The sequence below is a fragment of the Mauremys mutica genome, unplaced genomic scaffold (assembly GCF_020497125.1).
Source record: "Mauremys mutica isolate MM-2020 ecotype Southern unplaced genomic scaffold, ASM2049712v1 Super-Scaffold_100089, whole genome shotgun sequence".
Lineage (NCBI taxonomy): Eukaryota > Metazoa > Chordata > Testudines > Geoemydidae > Mauremys > Mauremys mutica.
This window is the reverse complement of record NW_025423261.1, coordinates 1,061,690-1,081,462: the sequence shown is the minus strand read 5'-3', so window position 1 is coordinate 1,081,462 and position 19,773 is coordinate 1,061,690. Positions and strand designations below refer to the sequence as shown.

At 49.9% G+C, this 19,773-nt stretch overlaps 3 non-coding genes across 3 annotated transcripts; all 3 read right to left on the bottom strand.

Annotated features, from left to right (window-relative positions):
• Positions 1 to 10,066: 10,066 nt before the first annotated feature.
• On the bottom strand, positions 10,067 to 10,139 carry TRNAM-CAU. Its single transcript has one exon. It is a non-coding gene; the product is annotated as a tRNA-Met (tRNA).
• Positions 10,140 to 13,533: 3,394 nt separating this feature from the next.
• TRNAE-UUC lies at positions 13,534 to 13,605 on the bottom strand. Its single transcript has one exon. It is a non-coding gene; the product is annotated as a tRNA-Glu (tRNA).
• A 1,427-nt stretch (positions 13,606 to 15,032) lies between these two features.
• TRNAT-UGU lies at positions 15,033 to 15,106 on the bottom strand. The gene has a single exon. It is a non-coding gene; the product is annotated as a tRNA-Thr (tRNA).
• Between the last annotated feature and the right edge of the window lie 4,667 nt (positions 15,107 to 19,773).

Sequence of the window (19,773 nt, the reverse complement as noted above, 5' to 3'; positions counted from 1 at the left end):
CAACGACGCTCACTACCAGTTTGCGGTACTACCCTTCGGCCTTTCCACTGCACTGAGAGTGTTCACCAAGTGTATGGCGGTCGTGGCCGCAGCCCTCCGCCGTCGTCGAATTCATGTGTACCCATATCTCGACGACTGGCTGATTCGCGGTCGCTCCCAAGAGCTGGTAGCGGCTCAGGTGACCGAAATCCTGCAGCTGTTCCGTTCACTAGGCCTGCTTATCAATGCCGAGAAGTCCAGCTTAATTCCAGCACAAAGGGTGGAGTTCATAGGAGCGGTCCTCGACTCCAATTTAGCCAGAGCCTGCCTCCCTCGCCCTCGGCACGAGACAATGGTCTCGCTCATACGGACACTGCAGGCCTTCCCTACAACCACAGTGCGATCCTGCCTGCGCCTAATGGGTCACATGGCAGCGTGCACGTTTGTGACCGCGCACGCAAGGCTGCGTCTTCGCCCGTTCCAAATGTGGCTGGCATCGGTGTACCGCCCGCATCGCGACCCCATAGACATGGTGGTGACGGTTACAAAGCCCACTCTCCAGGCGCTCACCTGGTGGCTGGATCCGGGGATTGTCTGCGCAGGGGTCCCGTTCCGCCCTCCTCGCCCGTCTGTCACCCTGACCACAGACGCCTCGGCACTTGGATGGGGTGCTCACATAGGAGACCTGCATACCCAGGGTCTCGGGTCAGCACAGGAGCTCTCCCTCCACATCAACGTCCGGGAGCTGAGAGCGATCCGCTTGGCGTGTCTCGCCTTTCGGGCCCACCTCCAGGACCGCCGTGTAGCGGTGTACACAGACAACACCACAGCAATGTTCTATGTCAACAAGCAGGGCGGAGCCCGATCCTCCCCGCTTTGCAAGGAGGCGATGCTCCTATGGGATCTTTGCGTGACCCACTCGATTCGCCTAGAAGCGTTTTTTCTGCCAGGGGTACAGAACACATTGGCCGACCATCTCAGCAGGTCCTTCGCCTCCCACGAGTGGTCCCTTCGCCCAGATGTGGCTTACACAATCTTCCAGAGGTGGGGGTTTCCCCAGATAGACCTGTTTGCCTCCAGGGCCAACAGGAAGTGCCACAGGTTCTGCTCATACCAGGGTCAAGCTCCGGGCTCCCTCTCAGATGCGTTCCTCCTGGCGTGGACGGATCCACTCCTCTACGCGTTCCCCCCGTTTCCGCTCGTACACCGGGTGTTACTCAAGCTTCGGAGGGACAGGGCCCGCGTAATACTCGTCGCTCCGGCCTGGCCGAGACAGCACTGGTACACCCTGCTGCTCGAGCTGTCAGTTTGGGATCCCATTCCCCTTCCGTTATGGCCGGACCTCATCACTCAGGACCTCGGCAGGCTTTGTCACCCGAACCTGCAGTCGCTGCATCTTACAGCTTGGTTCCTGAGTGGTTGACCAACACAGAAAGGGGTTGTTCGTTGGCGGTGCAACAAGTGCTGCTCGAAAGTAGAAAGCCTTCGACGCGCTCTACCTACCTTGCGAAGTGGAAACGCTTCGCACTCTGGTGCGACCAACGAGGTCTTAACCCATTCTTGGTCCCCATCCCGACCATCCTCGACTACCTCTGGTACCTGAAAGGTCAAGGTCTCGCGATCTCCTCCCTGAAGGTGCACCTGGCGGCTCTGGCGGCCTTTTGGCCCGCCATAGGAGGCCGGTCCGTCTTCTCTCACCCGATGGTTGCCCGCTTCCTTAAAGGTCTAGACCGTCTATACCCGCCAGTATGTCATCCTACTCCAGCTTGGGATTTGAACCTGGTTCTCGCTCAGATGATGAGACCACCCTTCGAGCCCCTGGCCACATGCTCTCTGCTTCATCTCACCTGGAAGACGGCCTTCCTCGTGGCAATCACATCCGCCAGACGAGTCTCGGAACTCCGCGCCCTGACGGCAGGTCCCCCGTATACCCTCTTCCATGGGGACAAGGTGCAGCTTCGACCGCACCCGGCCTTCCTCCCCAAGGTGGTGTTGGCCTTCCACCTCAACCAAGAGATTTTCCTCCCGGTCTTCTTCCCGAAGCCGCACGCCTCACCTCGTGAGCAGCAGCTCCACACCCTGGACGTCTGCAGGGCCCTCGCGTTTTACATCGACCGGACGAAGCCCTTCCGGCGTTCGACCCAGCTATTTGTGGCGATTGCCGATCGCATGAAAGGCGAGCCGGTCTCCTCGCAGCGGATTTCATCCTGGGTGACGTCATGTATACGAACGTGCTACGAGCTTGCTCGCGTCCCCCCATGCCGACTCACCGCACACTCGACGAGGGCGCACGCCTCGTCGGCCGCCTTCCTGGCCTATGTCCCCATCCAGGACATCTGTAGAGCGGCCACCTGGTCTTCTGTACACACCTTCGCTTCCCACTACGCGTTGGTGCAACAGTCTCGAGACGATGCAGCCTTCGGCTCTGCAGTCCTACACTCGGCCACGTCTCACTCCGACCCCACCGCCTAGGTAAGGCTTGGGAATCACCTAAATGGAATGCATAGGAGCAATCACTCGAAGAAGAAAAGACGGTTACTCACCGTAGTAACTGTTGTTCTTCGAGATGTGTTGCTCCTAACCATTCCAGACACGCCCTCCTTCCCCACTGTCGGAGTAGCCGGCAAGAAGGAACTGAGGAGCGGACGGGCCGGCTGGGGTATATATCCAGCGCCATAGCGGCGCCACTCCAGGGGGCGCCCAGCCGGCCCGCCGGAGTTGCTAGGGTAAAAATGTTCCGGAGAGCCGTGCACGCGCGGCGCGCACACCTAAATGGAATGGATAGGAGCAACACATCTCGAAGAACAACAGTTACTACGGTGAGTAACCGTCTTATCTGTTTCTTTATCTGGTGGTTCTACCCCTTCCCCCATTCTGTGCTTGTCTTGTCTAGTTAGATTGTAAATCGTTTAGGGCATGGGCCATCTACTATTCTGTGTTTGTACTTTGCCTAGCACAATGGGGACCCACTGTTAGCTGATCCTTAGGCACTAAGGTAATGCATATGATTTATAATAATAATAACTCTCCTGCCACTTTGAGCCAAGGAAGCCGGCCTTGGGACGTTACTGCTTAAAAATGAGCTGGGGTTAAAACCGTGGACTATTCTTTGTGACAAGTATCCCACAAATTCCATTGACCTCCCTTGTTTTCTTTTCCTGGCGTAGGGTTTCTAAATTCCAAACCTAATGTGATCTCGCAGCTGGAACGAGAGGAAGAGCCGTGGGTCCGAGACCTCCAGGGCTCTGAGAAAGAAATGCTCCCAAGAGCTGCCTGCACAGGTGAGGGCTTGGTTAAACCAACTCAAAAACTCTCCATGAATACAGGAAACATTTGGGATGCCCTGCAAAGACCTTGTGAGCTCTCCAAGTTCAGGATTGTTCCCTTCAGATGTGGAATCATTAGGCAGATGTCACTCATGGCTTTCCCACCTATCCTGACTAACAACTGGCAGCAGATCCCTACCTGATCCCGCTTTCCCCTGCATGTTCTGGTGAGATGCAGACCAAAACTGAACCCTTCCTTTCTCCTCTGGGGAAGGGTGTGGGGAAAATCAGCTCCTGATAGATTTGATCTCTCCTGCACATATTTTGTTTTTTTCATCCCTTTTTAAATTCCTGTCTCTGAGATTTCCTTTTTCTCAGGCACAGGGAGTGACCTATATTTGGATTCTCTCTGTCTCCCATCAGGTGATGGGATGGCGAGTGAGAACGAGGAGACACCCCAGCAGGAAGATGCTGAGCAAGTAGAACCACATGGGATGTTATCAGGAAGACCCAAAGGGAATGTTTCCGGGAGTTGTGCACTCCCAGAAAAAGCAAAAGCCTGTGAGACTCAGCAGAGGCCAGAAGAAAACTTAAGTAGCCTCTCAGACCTTATTACACACGAGAGAATCAACTTGGAAGAGACACATTACACATGGCATGAGTGTGGGAAAAGCTTCAATGAGAGCTCAGAGCTTTTCACACATCAGGGAATCCACACAGGAGAGACGCCCTATACATGCTCTGAGTGTGGGAAAAGCTTCAGTCAGAGCTCTACCCTTAGCGCACACAGGAGACTCCACACTGGAGAGACGCCCTACACATGCTCTGAGTGCGGGAAAAGCTTCAGTTGGCGCTCAAACCTTACTGCACATCAGAGAATCCACACTGGAGAGACGCCCTACACATGCGCTGAGTGCGGGAAAAGCTTCAGTCACAGATATACCCTTATCGCGCACAGGAGAATCCACACCGGAGAGATGCCTTACACATGCTCTGAGTGCGGGAAAAGCTTCAATTGGAGCTCAGACCTTATGAAACATCAGAGAATCCACACAGGAGAGACGCCCTACACATGCTCTGAGTGCGGGAAAAGCTTCAGTCAGAACGCTACCCTTACCGCGCACAGGAGAATCCACACCGGAGAGACGCCCTACACATGCTCTGAGTGCGGGAAAAGCTTCAATCGGAGCTCAAACCTTATTAAACATCGTAGAATCCACACAGGAGAGACGCCCTACACATGCGCTGAGTGCGGGAAAAGCTTCAATCAGAGCTCAGACCTTATCAGACATGAGAGAATCCACACTGGAGAGACGCCCTACGCATGCTCTGAGTGCGGGAAACGCTTCAATCGGAGCTCAGAGCTTATCATACATCAGAGAATCCACACTGGAGAGACACCCTACACATGCTCTGAGTGCGGGAAAAGCTTCAATCAGAGCTCAAATCTTATCGTACATCAGAGAATCCACATGAGAGAGATGCGCTACACATGCTCTGAGTGCGGGAAAAGCTTCAATCGGAGCTCAGACCTTATTAAACATCGTAGAATCCACACCGGAGAGACGCCCTACGCATGCTCTGAGTGCGGGAAACGCTTCAATCGGAGCTCAGATCTTATCGTACATCAGAGAATCCACACCGGAGAGACACCCTACACATGCTCTGAGTGCGGGAAAAGCTTCAATCGGAGCTCAAATCTTATCGTACATCAGAGAATCCACACGAGAGACACCCTGCACGTGCTCTGAGTGTGGGAAAAGCTTCAGTCAAAACTCACACCTTATCTCACATCGTAAAATACACACAAGAGAGACCCTACACATCCTCTGAGTGCGGGAAAAACTTCATTGAGTGCTCAGACCTTGTCATACGTCGTAGAATCCACAGTGGAGAGAGATTCTGCACATGCTCTGCATTTGGGAAAAGCTTCAATCAGAGGTCATTCCCTATTAGATATCAGAAAATCCAAATGGGAGAGAACTGTGAGAAATGCCTTGATTAGGGCTGGCCAAAGATTTGTTTTTAAAAAAATCACATTTGCTAATTCCAATATAGTGATCTTTGCACCATCTTCACCGTGGTCTCTCAGCTCCCCCAGATGAGTTGCCTCCTTCTGCCTTTTACAGCTCACCCTTCTTTGGGGGTCAGTCCTGTGATCTTTTCTATCAGCTCCTTTCCTTTTGACTCGCAGGAGCATGTGTCCCTCCAGCCAGGAATGTTCATCAGCTCCAGGTCGGGGAGAGAGGGTTGATGCCAACAAGCTACCCTGAGGCAAAAGCTACCTGTGTCTTACATCCACTAGGACTGTACATGGAATTGGCTGCGCAAGTTAGTGATCTTGGTGTAAAAAGACAATTATAGTTGTAGAGCAGAAGCAGCCCAGGGAGTGAACCTAACAGGTAACGATCAAGTGATCTCTCTCCTGCCATCCATCTCCACCCTCTGACAAACAGAGGCTAGGGACATCATTCCTTACCCATCCTAGCTAATAGCCATTAATGGACTTAACCTCCATGAATGTATCCAGTTCTCTTTTAAACCCTGTTATAGTCCTAGCCTTCACAACCTCCTCAGGCAAGCAGTTCCACAAGTTGACTGTGCGCTGTGTGAAGAACTACTTCCTTTTATTTATTTTAAACCTGCTGCCTATTAATTTCATTTGGTGGCCCCTAGTTCTTGTATTATGGGAGTAAGTAAATAAGCTTTTCCTTATCTACTTTCTCCACATCACTCATGATTTTATATACCTCTATCATATTCTCCCTTAGTTTCCAAGCTGAAAAGTCCTAGCCTCTTTAATCTCTCCTCATATGATTCCAAACCCCTAATCATTTTAATTGCCCTTCTCTGAACCTTTTCTAATGCCAGTATATCTTTTTGAGATGAGGAGACCACATCTATAAGTAGTATTCAAGATGTTGGTGTACCATGGAGTTATATAAGGGCAATAATATATCCTCCGTCTTATTCTCTATCCCCTTTTTAATGATTCCTAACATCCTGTTTGCTTTTTTGATTGCCTCTGCACACTGCGTGGACATCTTCAGAGAACTATCCATGATGACTCCAAGATCTTTTTCCTGATTTGTTGTAGCTAAATTAGCCCCCATTATATTGTATGTATAATTGGGGTTATTTTTTCCAATGTGCATTACATTACATTTATCCACATTAAATTTCATTTGCCATTTTGTTGTTCAATCACTTAGTTTTGTGAGCTCTTTTTGAAGTTCTTCACAGTCTCGTTTGGTCTTAACTATCTTGAGCAATTTAGTGTCATCTGCAAACTTTGCCACCTCACTTTTTACCCCTTTCTCCAGATCATTTATGAATAAGGTGAATAGGATTGGTCCTCGGACTGACCCTTGGGGAACACCACTAGTTATCCCTCTCCATTCTGAGAATTTACCATTTATTCCTACCCTTTGTTCCCTGTCTTTTAACCAGTTCTCAATCCATGAAAGGACCTTCCCTTTTATCCCATGACAACTTAATTTACGTAACAGCCTTTGGTGAGGGACCTTGTCAAAGGCTTTCTGGAAATCTAAGTACACTATGTCCACTGGATCTCCCTTGTCCACATGTTTGTTGATCCCTTCAAAGAACTCTAATAGATTAGTAAGATACAATTTCCCTTTACAGAAACCATGTTGACTTTTGCCCAACAATTTATGTTCTTCTATGTGTCTGACAATTTTATTCTATTTATTGTTTCAACTAATTTTCCCAGTACTGACGTTAGACTTACTGGTCTGTAATTGCCAGGATCACCTCTAGAGCGCTTTCTAAATATTGACGGTACATTAGCTATCTTCCAGTCATTGGGTACAGAAGCCGATTTAAAGGACAGGTTACAAACCATAGTTAATAGTTCTGCAACTTCACATTTGAGTTCTTTCAGAACTCTTGGGTGAATGCCATCTGGTCCCGGTGACTTGTTAATGTTGAGTTTATCAATGAATTCCAAAACCTCCTCTAGTGACACTTCAATCTGTGACAGTTCCTCAGATTTGTCACCTACAAAAGCCAGCTCAGGTTTGGGAATCTCTCTAACATCCTCAGCCGTGAAGACTGAAGCAAAGAATCCATTTAGTTTCTCCTCAATGGCTTTATCATCTTTAAGCGCTCCTTTTGTATGTCGATCATCAAGGGGCCCCACTGGTTGTTTAGCAGGCTTTCTGCTTCTGATATACTTAAAAAACATTTTATTACCTTGTGAGTTTTTGGCTAGCCGTTCTTCAAACTCCTCTTTGGCTTTTCTTATTAAATTTTTCACTTAATTTGGCAGTGCTTATGCTCCTTTCTATTTACCTCACTAGGGTTTGACTTCCACTTTTTAAAAGATGCCTTTTTATCTCTCATTGCTTCTTTTACATGGTTGCTAAGCCCCGGTGGCTCATTTTTAGTTCTTTTACTGTGTTTTTTAATTTGGAGTATACATTTAAGTTGGTCTGTGTAGTGGGGCGGACTGCCCCATTCCCTGTGAGAATGGGCTGCGGCAGGCCAGGGTGCCTGCTCAGACAGGGAGCCAATCAGAAAAGGGCTTATTGTGAGCCAATCAGGGCCCAGTTTGGAGACAGCCAATCCGTGCCCGGCTCAGACATATATAAAGGCTGCGCAGGAAGGGAGCAGTCAGTCTGTCCCTGGCCTTTGGGAGGGGAAGGTCAGTCTCCAAGGGTGGAGACTAGCACCGCGGACAGCGCAGTGCTGGCCTGGGCTCGGGGAGGTTAGAGAGCTTGAGCCCGTAGCCTGCCAGGCTGCAGGCCCTGAAGGGAAGGGCCTAGCGGGTGCAAGGGGCCGTAGGGGAAGTGGCCCAGGGAAACAGACAGCGGAGGGGAGAGAAGGACAGCGAGGCTGAGGCCAGAGGGTCCCTGGGCCAGGACTCAGAGTAGAGGGCGGGCCTGCCCCCCCCCTTCCTCCTTGCAGTACACCCAGCCAATGGCCATAGGGAGCGGCCATTGTACTACCCCAGATCCCTGACAAGAGGGATTGGACTCAGAGGGCGGTTGGACAGAGTGGCTGGGGTGTAGGACTGCTGATCACCGACCCCCGGAAGGGGATGCAGATGGACTAAGGGGCACTGCCAGAGAGCAGTGGCCTCGAAGAGCAGGCAGCAACGCGGGTCCAAAGACAGCAACAGAGGGCAGAACGACGGACGGGACACCACCAGGAGGGGGCGCTCCACTGGACAGAGCTAATTCCCGGAGTCACCAGTGGGAGGGGCCAGGTGGTGAGTCCCAACCCGTTACAGTCCTCTATTATGGTGTCTTTAAAAAGCGTCCATGCAGCTTGCAGGGATTTCACTTTAGTCACTGTACCTTTTAATTTCTGTTTAACTAACCCCCTCATTTTTGCATAGTTCCCCTTTTTGAAATTAAATGCCACAGTGTTGGGCTATTGAGATGTTCTTCCCACCACAGGGATGTTAAATGTTATTATATTATGCAGTTTATTTTGAGCAACTGCAGTTAGTCGGGAGAGTCCACACGGGCAGAGTTTCCCCTCCTGAGGTAGGTCTCGGTTAGATAAACAGTTAAGGCAAGCATTTATACCTTTTGTGTCATGCAGTTGTTGCTCATTACTGTATTTTGTTTGTACATATTCCTTTCTGATCTCTTACTTCTCTCAGCAATTTCTGCTACAGTCTGCATTCTATTCTTATCTAACACAAGGTCGAAAACCAGCATCTCTTACAGTTCTTTTCCACTCGCCCAGGCCCTGCTTGGAAGTCTCGCGTTATTAGCTGTTAGAGTTAGCCTGTTAAATATCAAAATAAGGAGAAAACACAGTTATACAAAGCAAAACGAATCACAAACAGAAATGTCATTGGAAATACAAATATAAAATAGGGAAATGCAATTTCCATCACTTTATCATGTCTGGGCCATTCCTGTATCGAAAGCACCCGCTAAGGTCCCTGTGTGCTTACGAGAAACCTGGAGGAACTCATACCACAGCCTGAACATGAAACTCAACTGCTCCCAGGGCAGGAAAACCCTTTCCCTGCTGTGACGTTGCACTCCATGTGATTTTATGAAAATATGCTAATGAGTGTGACTATAATGTAACTGGAATATGCTTCATGCAAAAGGTCTCTTGTACAGTATCATTAAAAAGCTTATAATCTACTGTGTGTGTTCATCCTATTTGTATGAACCGATCATTCTTGTATCTGAAACTAGAAATGTGAACTATAACTCTGAGGTCCTGTTGTAATGATGCAAAGTGTGGGCCATTAATAGTGGTTTGGACTCTTGAATGCTCCCATTAACTAGGACAATTGACCGGAGATGGCTCTGTCCTGCACCATCTGTGAGTCAGGCCAGGAAGAATGAAGGCTTGGGGTCTCACAGGACATATGACCATGTCCCCCGGTACAGGAATCCATCTTAAACCTGGGGCTTTTCCCCAGGAGAGAGATGAAAGATTCCTGCCTTGTACCAAAGCTGTATAAGGGGGAGAAACAGAAGGAAGGTGACTGCAGTCATGAGACATCCCCTAGCTACCACCTGAGCTGGAACACGGACTATACCAGGTGAAAAGATTGGGCCCAGACTAGAAATAAGTCTAGTCTGCAAAAGAAGCTTATTGGAAGATCTCTGAGGATGAGATTTTTATCTGTATTAGGCTTAGACTTGCATGTTTTTGTTTTATTTTGCTCTATGGAGAATAAAAACTCCACATAGAAGAACAAGTTAATGCCCTAGAAAAGTCTGTGTGTGTGTGAGATGGGTGGGAGGGTGTCTAGAAACCACTCTCCTCTAGTTTCTTTTCTCTGGTTTCCTGTAGAAAATCTGAAGCAGGGAGCAAAAAACCTCCATCTTCTCTGAGGTTTGACCTCAGGCCCTTCAGATTATGAGACTGACACGCTGCCAACTGCGCTAAGAAGGCTTGGAAAAACTTTAGGCTCAGTGCATATAGGACCCTTCTACAGCAGTGACTGGGGCAGGGAAGGAGCCAGGGATGTGCTGGAAGAAGCAGGGAGCTCTGGTGACCAGAGACTTTTCCTGGCAGCTTTCACAGCAGCAAAGAAATCAGTTTGCCCTGCCAGTGAACAATCTACTGGAACTAATGGCAGCACAGGGGGGATGTTTCCAAGCTGTGCACCTACTTCCACCTTTTAGAACTTACTCTCCTTTTCCTAGTAGGGCACTTTCCATGGGAATTAAGCAAAGCAAGTTGGGGAAACTACACAGGTAATAGAAACCAGGGCGCCAGATAAGGGTTGAACTCATAACCCCAGCAGTAGCCCCCTCTGTGCTCACCAGTTGCACCACTGCAGGTGCTTCTTAGACAAACCTGGGAAGCAGGCAGTTAGTCTCTGTGGGTCACACCTTTGCCTGGCGATTGTCAGGCTGATCCATCAAACCTAACTCAAGATGCGGTTTTTCAGCCATAAGACTCCAGGACATTTTAACAGGAAGAAAATCTCCTCGATTCTTGTTTAGCCCCATTTGACTCCTTCTGCCCATCTTCTCCGCGCCCGCCCCCGCCAGTCTCTTTCCTTCCCCATTGGGGCCGTGCAGAGAGGAGCCCCAGTCAATCTCTGTCACAGAGTCTGTATCCCATCAAGGGAGGGAGGGGTCGCTCCAAAACACTGATAATGGGGTGGGGAGGGGTGTGTGTGGTTAGGGGGAGACAGGATGGAGAACTAACAGTGGGACCCAGAGAGATTCCCCCAGATTGGGGAGATCCCCTGCTGCCCCCCATCAGCCAGCTGTGGGAAGAACAACTCGATATTGCTTGGGGAAGCCACCTTTAAAAACACAAGTGTAACATGCTAGTTACATTTTAATAAGACCAAAGCCTCCTCAAACCCAGGGTCACAATCATTGGAATGATTTTGCCTTGATATTTTACCAGCTGCAGACACAAAGCGAGTCAAATTGCAGTTTCCGTTCAGAGTCAGTGCACACACAAGAATCCAGAGGCTTTTAATTCCTTAGGTTCTGCCGCCATTTCATTTGTTTCCTGTTCCAAGATTTATCCTTGTGCAAAGCAATGTTACGCCCTTGGGAGTGTCCCGCTCCCTGGTCCTGCCTGTCCCCCATGGGCAATTTAAAAGGGCCTGGGGACCCCCGCCACCACCGCCAGCAGCACAAGGGGACTAAGGCACTTTCCTGCCCACCCTCACTCTATGTGGCACGCCACTCCCAGAAACGCCTGGCACATCCCTGCGGTCCCTGGGCTAGGGGTGGGGGGTCTCTATGCGCTGCTCCCTCCTTGAGTGCCAACTCTGTCAACTGTGGCAATGGGAGCTGCGGGGGTGGAGTCTGCGGGCAGCGGTGCACAGACACATCCCCGGCCCTCCCGCTTAGGGGCTGCTGCCGGGGTGGGGTGGGGTGCAGGTTGCTTTCGGGAGATGACCGAGGTAAATGCTGCACCCCTCACCATCTCCTGCACCCCCAACCCCCTGCCCCAACCCAGACCTCACACCCAAACCTCTTCCAAGACCCTGTCCCCCCACACACCCTCCTGCACCCCAACCCCTGACTGAGCCCAGACCCTGCACCCAAACTGTCTCCCAGAGCCCAGCCCCTCTCCCTCCCTCACCCAAACTCCCCCCCAGAGCCTTAGGCAGGTGTGTGTGTGTGGGGGGGCAGGACTTGGTCCCATTCTGGGCACCATCAAAAATTATACAAACCTGCCACCCCTGTCCAGCCCAACCTTCTGCTGATGCACCTCAGCCCACACCCCTGCAGGGTTTGAAGCTTCCATTGCTTAAATTCCAGGACACTGAGGGATTTCAGCTCCCCTTTGCCCAGAGGGAACCTTCACTCCACTCCCAGCCAGGTTCTTGTCCATGGGATCACTGCAGGGGGGCTGGGTCCCTCGCTGTCTTTTCTCTCTCTATGACAGGCCAGGGTGCAATAACTGGGGCATCTGTGCACCCAGGACCTTCTGTGGGGCTGCCATTCCCCTTCCCCTTCTATGGTCTCGGCTGTCATTGACTCCAGCCTTTTTTCTATCCATCGTCAACACCATCCCAAGCCAGCTGCACTCGCCTCAAAAAGACAAAGAGTCCTGTGGCATCTTACAGAGAAACAGACGTATTGGAGCATAAGCTTTCATGGGTGAATCCCCACTTCGTCAGATGAATGTCATGGAAATTTGCAGGGGCAGGTATAAATATGCAGGCAAGAATCAGTCTAGAGATAAGGAGGTTAGTTCAATCAGGGAGGATGAGGCCCTCTTCTAGCAGTTGAGGTGCGAGCATCAAGGGAGGAGAAATTGCTTTTGTAGTTGGCTAGCCAGGCACAGAATTCCCACTCCATTCATCTGACGAAGTGGGGATTCACCCACGAAAGCTTATGCTCCTGTACGTCAGTTAGTCTATAAGGTGCCACAGGACTCTTTGTTGCTTTTTACAGATCCAGACTAACACAGCTACCCCTGTGATACTCAAAAAGACAGTGTCCCCTGTTGGGTGTAAATCACTGACCTCTCTCCTCTCTGAGCACTGACTGCCCCTCTGTTTCCTTGCCTCTCAGTCTGTGCAGATGGGACCTTTCCCTCCAGCGCTGGAGGATTCGCCCTTCTCATCTACCCTTGTCCCAAGCAGCACAGCGGGTGGGAATCTTACATGTACTGAGGTGACTTAGGAGCAGAAACCGCCCCTGACCTTCCATGCAATTGGCACTTGCCCCTCACTGAGCAGGACTGAAACTCCTGCAGGGAGACTGCTGGGCCACATCCCCTCTGGGCATGAGCAAAGTAGCAGGGTGAAAAGAAGAACCTGGAGATGCAACCCAGGACCTCACACGGAAAGCATGTGCTCTACCGCTGCACTACACCCCCAGCTGGGCTGCTGGTTACACTCAGAGCTGTCCTATTTCCAGAGCATCCAGTGGCCTAAGAGCAGCATGGGGGACACATTCCCTCCTCTGAGGGCCAAACCTGCTGTCCTGGAGGTTGCTGGTTCTTAGGGTCACTGAGAACTGATAGAACTCCACTCATCTGGGATTTAACAAATTGTCTTCCATGGAGCAGGGCCAGATCCAGTGTTTTTGCCACCCCAAGTGGAAAAAAAAATAAAAAAGCTGCAATCAACTGCAGCTCTACCTCTGTGGCTTTTGGCCTCAAGTCCTTCCCTCTGAGAGGGACCAATTGCTGCTGAAGCCTCCCCTTCCCATTGACCACCCCACAGACCTGCTTGCTGTGCTGGTGCCTGGAGCCAGCCCTGCCATGGAGACACTGGGAAGATGGGGGGAATCAGGAAAATACCAGGGATTTGTTTATGTTGTAAGTGAAGAATAATTGAAGCAGTTTTGGTTTAAAGTCACTTTTCCCTGACTGGGAATTGAACCCAGGCCGTGGCAGTGAAAGTGCCAAATCCTAACCACTAGACTACTAGGGAGGTGATGATGCTGTTTTTCTTCTCACTTATGTTACACTTTCTTAGGCTACTTTCTATCCAATTTCTGAAGCTGCTCCATTGTCCATTCCCTGAAGAGCGGCTAAGAGCAGAAAGTGCAGGAATCCCTGTACTCAGGGTCACAACCTCAGCCCAACCCAAGCCACTGAAACAAACTCAAATCATGCTTCCTCCAGCAGGATCACAAAGCAACACAAAGAAACCCCATCAGGAACAATCCTCCTCTGCCTTCATTTACCCCATTGCAACCCTCTCAGCAGCCGACTCTTGCAGGAAGGACACTAAGCTGATAGGAGCTCTGGCACAGAGACCAAGGGAGGGGTGTTGCACCCCCTCAGTGGGAGCTGATCACATTCTGACTCTGGAGGAGGAGGCAAAAGCGATGGCCACATGATGGGGCCAGTATGTACCACAACATGGTTCTTTTATGTGGGATGACTCTGAACATTGACTGATCTCCACTCCCTTGGATTTGAAGAGATGTTTAGTTGGGCACTTAGGAGGCTGAAGCAATTTTATGGATGGTGACACTACGATTGAAGGGTTATTTAATGTTGTAGAAATTGTTAAAAACACTTAGTTTAAACTGGAACTGCCTGTTATTAAAGGCTGGTTTCCCCACGTCAGTTCCATAAGCTCTGCTAGAAACACCCTGGGTTCTCTCATGCCTTGGTGGGAACTGTAGGGAATCATCCCCTGCTGCCCTTGGCTCCAAGCTGGTTTTTCTAGGGAGGGGACATGGAATTGATTTGTTTGCTGTTGAGAAGGGAGCCGGGCCAGTTCTCAGGGAACGAGAACTCCCAGCATCTTCCCAGTCCAGCCCAGGCTGCTGCCCTGTCCCAGCCTCTGTTCCCCTGGTGGCCCCGCGCGTTTGACTCTAGAGCAGGCCGGGAGCAGCAGCTGAGGCAGAGGACAGCCTGGGCCGGGCAGATAAGAAGGAGTTTAGCCAGCAAAAAAGGTAAAATGGCAGTGGAGTATTACCTTGGACTTGACGGCATTTCTCCATTGGTCTGTCTGCTTTGGGGCAGGGACAATAACACGTCCTGCTGCATTTGTTATTTCAAATGGCAGCTTAGGATTTTCATTCTCACACACGGTGCACAAAGCAGGACTCAACCTTTGCCGTAAACTAAATGAGCTGCCCACAGATTCTGGCAGCCACAATGAGCATTTGGGTGAGAGCTCAGACCTGCCCCTGTTCCAGAGGGAGATGGGTCATCTGTGTGGGGACGGTACCACTGACCTATCAGTTCTTAACTCCCAAATGTTCAGTAACTCTATTATCAGTGCCTGGGAGTGTTATTTAAACCATAAGAAAAACCACACTGGGCTAGACCAAAGGCCCATCTAGCTCTGAATCTTGTCTTCTGACAGTAGCGAATAGCAGGTGTCCCAACAACCACTCAACAAGGCACCACTGGGAGTTGAACCCAGGATCTCCTGTTTACAAAACAGATGTTTTAGCCAGCTAAGCCATGGTGCCTGTGGGTAATTAAAATACAGTGTCTGCCCACACCTGACTTCCTACCATCGCCACCTGGGCCTGACAAGCTTTGCTTGTCTTTGGATTCTGCAAAGCAGAGAAGCAAGTGACGTTTTCCTTGCAAGCTGTATGTGAGTGAATCTTTGGCCAGGTCTGCACTACAAAGTTGTTTCAGCAGAATTATATTGCTCAGGTGTGTGAAAAACACACAACGCTCTCTCGGTCGGTAGCTTGTGGCTGATGTACACACTGCAATGCCACGTCTGGCGACAAAACTGCCCTGTTTTGCTGACAAAATAAAACGACTTCGATGAGAGGCCTAGAGCTTTTTGCAGCAAACTTAAAGTGACAGAGTAAACGCTGCTGTTCATTATACCACCATAAATGGCCTTCCCCAGTATCCCACAATGCCCGCCGTGAACTCACCTGCCCTGCAATCCTGCTACAGAGCCATGGGCCCCTCCCCTTTCATCGCTCTGGGAAGTTCTGACAGCTGAGCCTGCTGCTCTGCTCCGGCAGCCAGGAGCAAATCACTGCCGTGGATGCTGCTCTCTCCCACCCTGTGAACACAGAGCAGGGTGGTGGGAACTTCCTTACAAAGCGGGGAGGGGCACTGGCATCTGAAAGTGACACCCCCATGACACCCCTTCCCTCAAGGAGGCTCTTACCGTCTAAATAGGGACGTCTGTTTTCTAGTAAAATCAGGAAAAGGGAAGGAGAAAACTCAAAAGAGGTTCCTCCTGGCACTCACGTCCGTGAACCCAAATACTCTCTCAGTCCTCAAAGAGAGACCTGGAGAAGGAGACTTGCTGAAGCAAAGCCACAGGGGTCTCTGAGGTTTCCCTGGCCCCTCGCGCCTGTCCTGCCTGGCTGATGTCAGCATCTCTCTGTGAGGTCACCACCTCCCTACCATCTTTGACCAATAGCCTGAGGTCCTGCAAAAGGCCTTTGTGATGTCACTGCCACACCCCTCCCTTGCTGGGCTAATGTCCTGCCCCTGCCCAGGCACTGTGGAGGTTTGAGCTACTCCCTGTGGATCACCCCACTCAAGAAGCGTTCGTTCTAGGAAGCAAGCCGGCTAGACAGGAAAACATCAGACGCTGCTCCCAATACTACACTCAGTTTTTTCAGAAATTAGTTGACTTTATGGCCAGAAGAGACCATTAGAGCATCTAATCTGACCCCCTGCATATCACAGGCCTCCTGTATGACACAAGAGCTACTTTTGGGGCAAACACATCCCAGAAAGGCATCTAGTCTTCATTAAATGATATCAAGAGATGGTGAATCCACCTCTTTCCTTGGTAGCTTGTTCCTGTGGTGAAACATCCTCGCTGTTGAATTTTTGTGTCTTAGTTGTAATATGAATTTTTCTCTTTTCACCTTCCAGCCATTGGGTCTTGTTATGTCTTTCTCCTGCTAAATTCAAGAGCCCTTTAATAGCCAATCTTTTCTCTCCATTAAGGCCCTTCAACACTTCAATGAAGTCACCTTTCAATCTTCTTTTGATATGCTAAACAGGTTGAGGTCTTTCAATAGCTCCCTAGAAGACATTTTTCTCCAGCCCTCAGAACATTTGGTGGCTCTTTGCTGCCCCAGCTCCAGTTTCACAACATCTTTTTCAAATGAGGACACCAAAACTGGAGGCAGTATTCCAGTATCAGTCTCACTGATGGCGTGTCACCTCCTGTGACATTATTGACATAATTTGTAACTGTATAGATCACCGTTGCAACCACTGTTCTATATTTGCAGCCAATATGGTAGAAAGGTTGTTGTGTAAGGGGTCTATGGAGAGGTTCTGATTGGCTGATTATAATGATGCTATCTCTAGATGTGTATCATTTTTGTAGTTGACGTTATGAATATTGGCTCTATGCTGCCCGTATTTCAAACTTGTGCTCTGCTTCTGGGGAACACCCCAGCCATACAAGTTGGTGTCAGTTCTGCCTAGCCTGCTTGATGGCCCATTAAGGACCATCAGCTACACAATTGACCCATTGAGAGAAGGCAAATACCGCTGGAGGGACTTTGCTACAAACTGAAGCTCTACAAAGGACTGAATGACCCATCCCAGCTATGGATGTACTCCAGAGACTTGATTTGGACCTGCAGATTTTGCTGCGGAAGCTGTGCGGCTCTGTTCATGATGGCCAAGAGATGGCGGGGAATTGTTGCCTTCTGTAGCTTCCACGGGAGCCCAGCACAGACAATCTGGAGAAATTGTTGGAAGCTGTGAGGCTCTGTTCACGATGACCGAGAAATGGTGCGAAATGATTAGATGAAAATGTAGATAGAAAGAGGAGAGGACATTTGAAGTGGATTCAACATACCAGGAGACAGTTGGTGCACTGTGCTGCACCATATGCTGGCAACATGGCATCTGCCGTAGCTTTCACGGAGGGAGGAGTGAGTGACGGCACACACCCAGAAACACCTGTGAGAATATTTTTGCCCCATCATGTACTGGGAGCTTAACCCACAATTCCAATGGGTGGCAGAGACTGCGGGAACTGTGGGATAGCTACCACATTGCAATGCTCTGCCACTCGATGCAGCCTCGGTACTGTGGACGCACTCCCCCGAATTCACACGCTTTAGTGGGGACACATAACATTGAATGTATGAACTCGACTCAGGAAATTCGAATAAAATAACTTTGGGGCACTTCGGCGGCGGGTCCCGGAGTGGAAGGACCCCCCCGCTGCCGAATTGCTGCCAAAGCGGAAGAATCTCCGGGGGCCCGGGTCCCACGAGAGTTTTCCGGGGCCCCCAGAGTTAGTGAAGGACCCCACTCCAGGAACCCCAAAAAACTCCTGCTGGGCCCAAGGCAAATTGCTCCACTTACCCTCCCCCCTGGGTGGCCCTGATGGGACCTGGAGCTACTGTTATGTCAGGACTCCTGTGAGACCCTCAGCTGGTTGGTTTGCACTCTGCTCTCATTGCTTCTCTCTCAGGACTCTCTCTCCTCCTCTCTCTCTGCTGCTCTCCTCCCTTAGGCATTGAACCCAGCCCTTGCTGCTGCCAACGCCAACTGGCAGAACGGCCTATAAGTCCCCTGTCTGATGGGAGACCAATGCATGTGGTCGGCCATAAGCAATATGATATTTTCTGTCTTATTCTCTAGCCCTTTCTTAATGATCCCCAATATTCTCTTTGCTTTTTTGACCGTCGTTGCACACTGAGTTTTCAGAGAACTATCCCCAGTGACTCCAAGATCTCTCTTGAGTGGCAACAGCTATTTTTGGCCTCGACATTTTATATGTATAATTGGGATTATGTTTTCCAATGTTCATCACTTTGCATTTATCAACAAATCTACCATTTTGTTGCCCTTTCACCCAGTTTTGTGAGCTCTTTTTGTAACTCTTTGCAGGCTGCTTTGGACTTAAATTTCCTGAGTAGTTTTGGATCATCTGCACATTTAGCCACCTCGCTGTTTACCCCTTTTTCCAGATCATTTATGAATATGTTGAATAGCACTTGTCCCAGACCCCCTGGGGGACACCACTATTGACCTCTCTGCATTTTGAAACCTGACCATTTATTCCTACCTTGTAACTAGTTATTTATCCATGAGACGACCTTCCCTCTCCTCCCATGAGAGTGTAATAGAGCAGAATAGGGCTTCCTTGGGAGTGGGCGTGAATTGAGAATATATCAGGGGGTTGTGCACATTTACTGCCCTGGTGAAAAAGTGTGTCTGATACTCAGTCTTTGCTGCTCCTGCCAGCTGTGACTGCTGAGGACATTTTCCTTCTCTGCTCCAGGGTCTCTCTTCTGCAAGATTCTCAGCAAGTCAGGCCGCCCTGCAGACTATGGCAGAGCAGTTGGTAATAGGCTGCAGGACTCAGCATGTAAGAATGTAGCTGCTGTAGCACCTTGACTGTCCATGGTCCAAATCCTGCAGCCCAGGATAACCTCCCACTGCTGGTGATGGGAATTGAGCCTTTGTAACTAGCTGCTGGTACCTGAGGTCTCAGCTACGGATTAAACTGGTGGCAAACACAGCTTCAGCCAAAGCAGTGAAGGATGTAAGTGAAAGAGCAAAGCTGGCCATCCGGGGAGCTGCTGCAGTCCCATCACCACAGCTGGAAGGGAGAAGAGGAAAAACTCCCTAAAGTGCTGGGAGCAGCCCCGAGAAAAGGAAGTTTGTCAGTGAGATCAGTAGCAATAACTATGAAATGATGGAGTGCTTTCTCCTCTGTGCCAACATGGCTGAATTGTGTTACTTTACTGTGAGAATAAGCTTTAAAATATCCTGCTCTAATTTCAGGATGGCTCTGTAACCATAATCAGTCTCTGTGGGAAGTGGCCTCTAGATAGTGATCTTTGGGCAGAGCTGGCTGAAGACCCGTCCTACTCACCAGGAGATCCTGGCTTGGCCTGACAGTTCTTCCTTGCTGAACCTGGCTTGTCTGTCAGGCTCCTTTCTTTTATTTTATTTCTTCTCATGAAAAGAAAAGACCTCACTGCACAATCCTTGTAAGTGCTTGTTCAAGACACAGAGACCCTTCCTTGCAGCTAAGTCTTGGAAAGTGTTAAGTGGTAAGTCTGGAGCTGATGGAAAGGTTACCATGACTCAAAGCTGAGCTGAAGCTGCTGTGACTGGAACACAGAGCACTAATCAGTATCTGATCACAGCAGCTTGTGGGAGAAGCGCATGT